We start from the raw sequence: 8,671 nt of genomic DNA, 5'->3' as shown, positions 1-8,671 counted from the left end.
ATTTGACCCCCTCACTAGACATTTTAATGATAAAAACCAGTGTTGTCAAGTTGAGAGTTCATGAGAGACATCCAAAGGGGGGGGGGCCCTGCATCCCCCATGTATAGAAATTAAGGCATTAATTAAAAATAATTACAAAAATTAATGGAATACAAAAATATACCTATTTGTTTACATATGCCTGCTTTTGTATTACAGCGGCAGTGATGTACTTAAACCTGGAAAGTTTCAAATAATTTCTTGGCCTATCACAGGAAGTTATCTTGGATCTAAACCAGTCACTTGACTCAGTCAGTTGAATGTGTTAAGCTAGAGTACTTCATTCATTATGCTTATTTTACATAAGGATCTCACATCACAAACTTGAGCAGTTTTAGCATCATTCATGGGCTGCTATTAGATTAATCTTGATCCTGTAATAGGTTTAGTGTTTAGACAGGTGTAATTGGTAGAAAGTAGGAAGCCATTGTCTTCAGATTTGATTTTATTTTGTTAATTTTGAAAGTCATACTCCTGAACTGTCTAAATCTTTCTCCAAAGAATTACAGAAAAATAATCTGTTTTTTTCGTGTTTATTTTTTTTCCATTAAATCACAGAATTCTATTCTCAGACCCATTTTAGGTATTAGGAATTCACCTAGACATTTTTCTGGCTGCTGGCCACTGATTTATGTATTAAACTTTTGTTGTGATTTATGTAAATCTTAATTGTCAGCTTTGTTTTTCTCATTTTACATCTTCAGTCTTGGCTAGTTGCTTTCCGGAATTCTCCTTGTCTCTCAATTAGGTCCTTTATTTTCCTAAATTGTTTGCTTGTCTTGGCTTGCATGTCTTCCCACAGCGCTGAGACCTTGGTGTCTTTAACACTGGAGTTCATTCCTAGTTAGGCTGGATAGAGAGGTTTGCTGAGAGTTTGTTGGTCATTTGAATCTAGGTCTTAGATGAAGTCTTTTAAGTAGGGTTTATCCTGTCCCTAAACTTTCCAGTCTCAGCAGCAGTGGCTTCTGTTGCCCAGACTTACTCTTCAGTTCTGGGAAATGGGAGTGAACTATAAAGAACTTCTTGGGATGTATGTGGTCCCCTGGGTCTTCGTTGTTGGGTCATGAGCCCTGGGCAACTTTTTTCCTAATTTCCACTTTATACAATTTAAATGAAAAACAATTCATCTTGGAATTTCTCCGATGCTCTTCTCCAACCTGTTCTAATTAAACTTACCTGTGCCCTTCCATCTTTTTTCCTCCTCTAAGGCTTTACTGACAGGATAATCCTGTAATCTCAATCGTGGGAAGGCTGAAGTGGATCACTTGAGCCCATTTCAAGGCTGACCTGGGCATTCAAAAAAAAACTCAGCCTAAAGACAGAACACTTTACAAGGCACTTTACATTACATCCTGTTGCTTGGACTTCTTCCTGTTCAGAAATTTCATCGGACGCCAAGTGATCCTTGGCTCACACTTTAAAAAATGAACTATTCTTTATTCTCTGGTCAGGCTTGCTGGAGTTTTCCACTCTGCCTGAAGGATAAAATCCCGAGTTGCAGTGTTCTCATCTCAAAGAGGGAAGAAGGCACATGGATGTGTCCAGAGAACCACCGCAGCTGCTTCAGAGACACTAGTTTCTTGCCAGGATGGGAGAGTCCATTGCCTGCTGGGAGATCTGGCCGTCTTACATTGACCTCAGACTTGAAACCAGTCCTGTGTTCTCTACCCGTAGGTCCACAAGTTACGTAGGCTACCACATCGTAGGTCATTGGGAGCTCTGGAGGGGTATTTTGAAATCCCTCCATGCTCACAGAAGACTCGTTTTCTTAACATTTGCTCATAAACTCATAAACTTATTTCCTCTTATTTTATGCCCCCCACCACCTGCATTAAAATCCCTGGTATTTAGTCGAATTTCAGGAAAGTAAATGGGTGTGTGTGTGCATGCGTGCGTGTGTTTGTAGGTGTGGGGTGGTTAATGGTGAAAAGCTTGAGGGAAATAAAACAGATAATTTAAAATGTTGACAACTTATTACTCTTTTAGAGTTGTAGTTCAGTTACAGGAATGCTTTCTTGGTCGACTGTTAGGTAGCTTTGATTTTAGTTCTGGGTAGATGTGTTAGTACTGCCAATCCCCACCTCAAGCAGTGAGCTTTTTGGCTACCCTGTCCTGAGTCAATTTTGTTATCTTGGTTTACTAGGTGTCCACTATCAGATGAGTTGATTTCTCTTGCTGGGCTTGGTTCTGTTTATCCTTTTTAACTTAGTATGTATTCCAGAGTCAGGCCGTGCTGCTGTATTTCCTCTGCACAGGGATGACAGTTGCTTCATTGTATGCTGCTCCCAAGTTAGAATTCAGTGTGTTGTGGAGAAGGCAGCTCATCCTGAGTAAGTTTGTTAAGTTTTACACTACAGTAAAGTTCTATGTTAGAAACTTGCTTAGTTTGTGTGATTTTATGCTTGGAATATTTCTTTAGTTAAGATTGCCTTGTGCTTTTTGTATTCTGTCTTTAGGATGTTGAGGTATTAGGAATCTTGGCAACCAAAAGGATTGAACCCAGTATCTAACACAGTATTGGTGTTGATCTATAAACATAATGCCTTTTTTGATGTGGGGGTGGTTTTAACCTCATTTGTTAAGCTCTAGGTCCATGCTTAACACAGTAATAATGAAGTTAATTTATTTTGGAGTGATTTCCTAATAGTGTGATGGATTTATTTTTCTTTTTTTTAAACCAATTTTTTTTGGCAAGGCTGAAAAAGAAGGGTACATCTTTTATTTATTCACTGCTGGCCACATTAAAGCTGTTAACAGTTTAGCATAGTTTAGAACTCTTATCTGACAATTTCCTTGGGTAAAATGATTCTAACCAGCTAAATACACAATTGTGCAAATTCAATTTATTGTTGAAATTTGCTCTCAATTGCCTATAATCTAGTAATTGGAAGAAAGTTGATTATAATGTACTTCATAGAGGTGTGTAGGCCATGTACATCTGTGTGAATTGTAACGCAGTTTTGCCTGGGATTCTTTATTTCACATAAACTCCCATTAGCTATGCTAATGTATTAAAGACCTTTGCTCAAAGATAGAATAAACATGCTGTTCCATGAGGTGTTGTAGTTTTTGCTCATATCTCCTATAAAGACAAAGATATATATTTTATAAAGTAATCCTACATCTAGCATGGAAGAAAAATACTCAAGATTGTCAGCATTCTAGTGAGTATACAAGACAAGAGCAGCAGTGAGTGGCCGTAGTGGGGAATACACTGACTTCGGTTTTTAAATCCTCTACAGGCAATATACACCCCTACTGTTTGTACCTTGACCCTCTTAGCAGTGATGTGAGTTATCCATTGCATTATGAATTGATTAACCACTGGCTGTCTGAAATTGTCTTGCTGTTGAACTCTTGAGTTGGCCTGGTTGTGTATTGACCCTGTTCTGAGTACCTTCAAGTCTTAAGGATGTCTGGTTGTGGCAGCTTTATTGTAGATGGCCTTAGGTAGAGAGTCATGGGATCCAGGGAGCTATGTGATTTAGGGAAGATGAAGGATGTACTTGTAAGGGCATGGGAAGACCTTAGGAAATTGCATTAGGGCTGGGTTTGTGCTGAAGGAAGCCCTGAGTTCATTCCCCAGTTTAAGAAAGAGTACATAACAGTGTAGATTCTGTGTAAAGTGAAGGTGTTAGAGCAGTCCAAATTTGTTATTTTAAACTTAAAATGGGAGGGATTTTCATTAATTATACTGAAAAGGTTTTAGAATTCTATTTTGGGAAACTTTTTTTTTTTTTTTTTTTTTTGGTTTTTCAAGACAGGGTTTCTCTGTGTAGCTTTGCGCCTTTCCTGGAACTCACTTGGTAGCCCAGGCTGGCCTCGAACTCACAGAGATCCGCCTGGCTCTGCCTCCCGAGTGCTGGGATTAAAGGCGTGCGCCACCACCGCCCAGCTATTTTGGGAAACTTGATGTTGGCAGCATCACTTCAAAAGTTAATTTGTATCTATTTGTAATTGGATTGGTTGTATTTTGTTTGCACTCTAGAATTTGAAGGCAAGGCTACTTCCTTGGCTTTAATTTCTTTTAGGAGAAAAATACTGGAAGAGATCTGTTAATGCCAGTACTTGAATGTGACATTAACATGTCATGGAAACTGCTTTAAATAAATACTTGAGAAAAGGAATTACATAATTGCCTTTTTTGTTGTTGTATGAATGGACGTGATTATATTGAGTTTAATTACATTTTTTATACAACTGGTATAAGACTGAAATGGAATCCTTATTAAAAATTTTGGAAGGTGGCCTTTTGAATATTAGAGATGGCTAAATCAATAAATAAAACTTGGAAACAGAAACTTGTAAATTACTTCTACAATCACTGATTTATAAAGCATGCTACTGCCAATCAGGTTTATGTATTAAGACCTATCAGCATGTCTTTTTTAGTACTTGGTTGACTTCATTTTAAATTATAAGATGTTCTCTGTACCGTTTACCATTTTCAGAACTTACTCTTCCCAGACCAATTCCATTGGGACTGTTTCCATTGTAGAGGCTTCCTTACACTCTTCAGATGAAGCTTACAGTGGGCTTTCATGGGGTTTTAATTTGCACTAAATTTTATTTTCTGAAAGATCACTTAATGTTTATAATGTAGTGCTTTTGTCTTACAATTAAACTTTTATAGCACTCATGCATGTTTTGCACTGTCTTTTTTACCCCCCCAGTTTAGGCTATTCTGGATGAATGTCTTTAAATAAAGACCTTATTTTTAGTTGAGAAGGTAAGAGAACTGTAATGGTTAAACGTCACAAAAAACTTTAAATAATGGATCATTTGAAAATTAGTGTTTATATGCAGGTGGTCAGAAACTAAGTTGAAGAATCAGATAGAAAAAGGCTGTTCCAGTTTTTCCCCAGATCACTCATGAGGGTGGTGAGATTATGTATGAAAGAGTTTGCTCTTCGGCTGTGTGTTGCCAGATGTGATGAGACCACTATTATTTTTAGAAAAGAGCCAATTGGATTAGATGTTTAATGGCAGCAGCATTGAAGAAGGTCTTCCCAGTAGTGTAAATACAGGAAACAGAAGGGCACTTGCATTTCTCTCTGTCTTGTTTTCAGTTTTGTCTTTGATATTGGGTGTGGTATGTCATTCCTAGTCGGCTGCCCTGAGCTTGAGCCTGTCCTGCCTCAACCTCTCCCAAGCATCGGGATTGCAGGCTTGTACCAACTTGTTCTTTTAGAGCAGCGGTTCTCAGCGTGTGGGCTGCCACCTCTTGGGATGGGGTGGGTGGCAGTGGTGGTAGAGATAATCAACTGCCCTGTAACAGGAAGGTTGTAAGACCGTCGGGAAGCAGATGTTTATGATTCACAGCTAGCAAAATTAGTTAGGAAGTAGCAATGAGAATTTTGTGGTTGGGGGTCACCACAACATGAACTGTATGAAAGGGTCAAAGCGTTAGGAATGTTGAGAACCACTGTTAGAGGAATGTGGGTTATGATTAGTGTTGATCTTGCCAGGTCACGTTGTTGGTTTAACAAATAACCTGTTTGAAACTAGTCTATTCTTCAAAACGAAAAAAAGTAGAATTAAATGGGTTTTGCCATAATTCACACAAAATGAATTTTTCAAGAGTCTTAGGAGTTCTGAACGTGTTGCATTGAATGGTGCTTTCTGTTTAGCAGATTGTCAAGTTTGCAGTTTAATACATTGAATGGGACAGATGATTGCAAACAAATCCTGTGCTAATCTTGCTGTTTGCCTACTGATGCTGGGCAAACTTCTCCAAACATCCATTTTTCCATCTATAAAATTATAGTAACTTCCTTGCCTGTGGGCATAATTGAGGCATGTTTAAATACTTTGAAGTTAGCACTTTTTTGCCTCATGAAGCTATAAACATACAGAGGGTCTTATCCCAGATTGACAGTATTTTCAGAGGTAGAGACGAGGTGCCTGGTAAGATTTCTGAATCTAGACTGGAGGTGGCATATTCCTTTAATCCCATCTTGGATAACCTGAGTTCAAGGCCTGCCAGGGCAGCATAGCGAAACCCTGTCTTAAGATTTCTGATTCTAATGCTGACGCTTGGGAACCAAGCTTCATATCTGCTGTGTGTATCTCTTTAGTTTATAAATGAGGAAGTAGCTGATAAATGCTGGGCACAGAAGAGAGGGATATGTAGCGGGGCCCTCTGGAAGGATCTCTTGTTTCTGTCGGTCTGGGGTTCCCTGAGTTATGAAACTTAGACGTCTAACTTTGACAAAGGAGTCTTGTAGTTTTGCTGATAAATTGGAAGAGTTCAAGATTGTTATGGTTGCAGATTACTGAAACTAGAAATACAGTAAAATTGAGCTTTGTGAAGAAAGGAAGGTAGGGTTGAGTTAGGGAATGCAAAATTTGAAGTGCTTATATAGTATCCAATGGCTGTAGTAACTGAGAGTTGGAGAACTGGTATTTAGAGGGTAGAGGTGGAGAGGGCAATAGGGAGTTAGAAATAAAGAGAACCAAAAGCTAGGGCTGTGTTGTAGACCGAGCGACTGCATGATTGTGTTCAACAAAGCCTGCTACACCTCCAGCAGCCTTTAGTGTTGATTTCCTTCCTTTTACTAGCTCAAGGGACTCAACATGACAACTTGGGCTTCAGTCGTCTTGGGTGTACAATGGAAATGATCTCAGTTGTTGGGAAGATGAAGAATCTAATTACCAGCATGTTGTGTGCTGAACTTGGCTGCTTCTGACTGTTGATACAAATGGAACTTGGAGGATTCAAATCCTAACTCCCTTGTAACTCATCTAGTGACTTATGCCTGTCTTGGCCATTTCTTGAATTTATTCTTTGCTGTGCAGTATGCTTCATGTGTAGATACTGTTGGAGCTGTTATTTCTCTGACTTCCTTTAACTTCTGTAGCATTACTGCTACTTGTGTGTACAGACGTCATTCTGTTTCTGACACAATTCCTCTGTGGTAACTCATGTGAGCTGTGTGGTACAGCGCTGGGTTATAGCCAGTTGGAAAACCTAAATGAACGAGAGATGCCTGTGATTCCACTGTACTTCCTCAGCCTAAGTGCAGAGACCAGGGAGTCATTTCTGAACAACTGCTCTCCTCCCTCCAGGAAGCTTTCTTCAACTTGTGCATTCACAATCTCTGAAAAACCCTTCAGTTCGTCTCAAGACTAGGAAGGACGGAAGCATGGAGACTCCTTCAGCCTGGAGCCAAGAGCAACAGCCTGTGCTTTCACTGTGCTATTCAATGGCAATGCGCTCAAAATTCAAGACTGGGCCTCTGTAGCTGGGGGATAGCATTTGCCTTAGTATGTGTGAGGTCCTGGGTTTGATCCCTACCCCCTACCTCCCAAAGGACTCAGGATTCTTTGAGGCTTTTGGTTCTTGGCTTTCTGTTATGTAAGATGAGGGAGCTAGGTTAGGTGATGTTATAGTGCTTAACTTTTTAGTAATTATGCTAATATGTACTCTTAGAATACATGTGTTTTATATATAGAATTATAACCACCAAGTTGTTAGGCCAGTTTTATATGGATTAAAAAATAGTATCAGTGAGATGTGACAATTTTCCTTACTATTCAAATTCTTTTGCCTAAAAATGATTATCCTGTCTGCTCCACAATTAAGGGATCAGACAAAACACTCATAATTCAATGGACTATATTATCAGTGAGTATCTGATTCAGTAAATATAACTTTGAAGCTCTGTGATACTGTCTTTAGGTTGGCCTTTTTTTCTAATCTAAAAATGTTGACGACTGTTCATTACCACAGCTCTTTCAAGCATCAGCTGGTGTGGTTTCCGATCAGTCCATTTTAATTTGTATTTTTTTTTTTTTTTTTTTTTTGTCTCTATGTGGCCCTGGCTGGCCTCTAGCTCAGAGATCACCTGCCTCTGCCTCCTAAGTGCTGGGACTAAGGGCATGTACCACCATGCCCTGGTTTATTTTCTATTTTCTTTTTCTTTGAGACACTATGTAGCCTAGGCTGGCCTCAAAGAACAAATCTGCCCCAGGCTTCCAAGAGATGTACTTATAGGCAGTTAGTTAACTGATTTTTAAAACTTCTAAGAACTTGAGTTGGTGAGACAGCTCAGAGCTGTCCCTTGACCTTCATAGGCACACTGGCATATGCACACAAACAGATACACGGGAATAAATGTTAAAGGAAGAAGACCTTGGTTCCCACTGCTGTTAGTCACTGCAGCGCAGTGCTGGGTACTCTGTCAGAAGTCTTGGTGACAAAGGGCTGTCCGGTGCTAAGACAGGGCGCAGCCTGTGACTTGATAGAATATGGCTTACCAGTTGGTTTGGTCCCTACACAAGGAATTGCCTCCTATAAAACTGGTTTGAACTTGCATTTCAAATGAAACATGGAAGACAAGGCTGTATGCTTATGTTAAAATTCTTATTTCTGCCGGGCAGTGGTGGTGCACACCTTTAATCCCAGCACTCGGGAGGCAGAGGCAGGTGGATCTCTGTGAGTTCGAGGCCAGCCTGGTCTCCAAAGTGAGTTCCAGGAAAGGCGCAAAGCTACACAGAGAAACACTTGTCTCGAAAAACCAGAAAAAAAAATCTTATTTCTAATGGCATTAGTTCAGTAACCACTATTAATAGATAAGACTTTGATTACTCTGTGGGAAATGTGTATTCAGTCAGTACCAAGTACCAGATG

Source organism: Peromyscus maniculatus, chromosome 10, assembly GCF_049852395.1.
Source record: "Peromyscus maniculatus bairdii isolate BWxNUB_F1_BW_parent chromosome 10, HU_Pman_BW_mat_3.1, whole genome shotgun sequence".
Lineage (NCBI taxonomy): Eukaryota > Metazoa > Chordata > Mammalia > Rodentia > Cricetidae > Peromyscus > Peromyscus maniculatus.
This window is presented reverse-complemented; position numbering follows the sequence as displayed.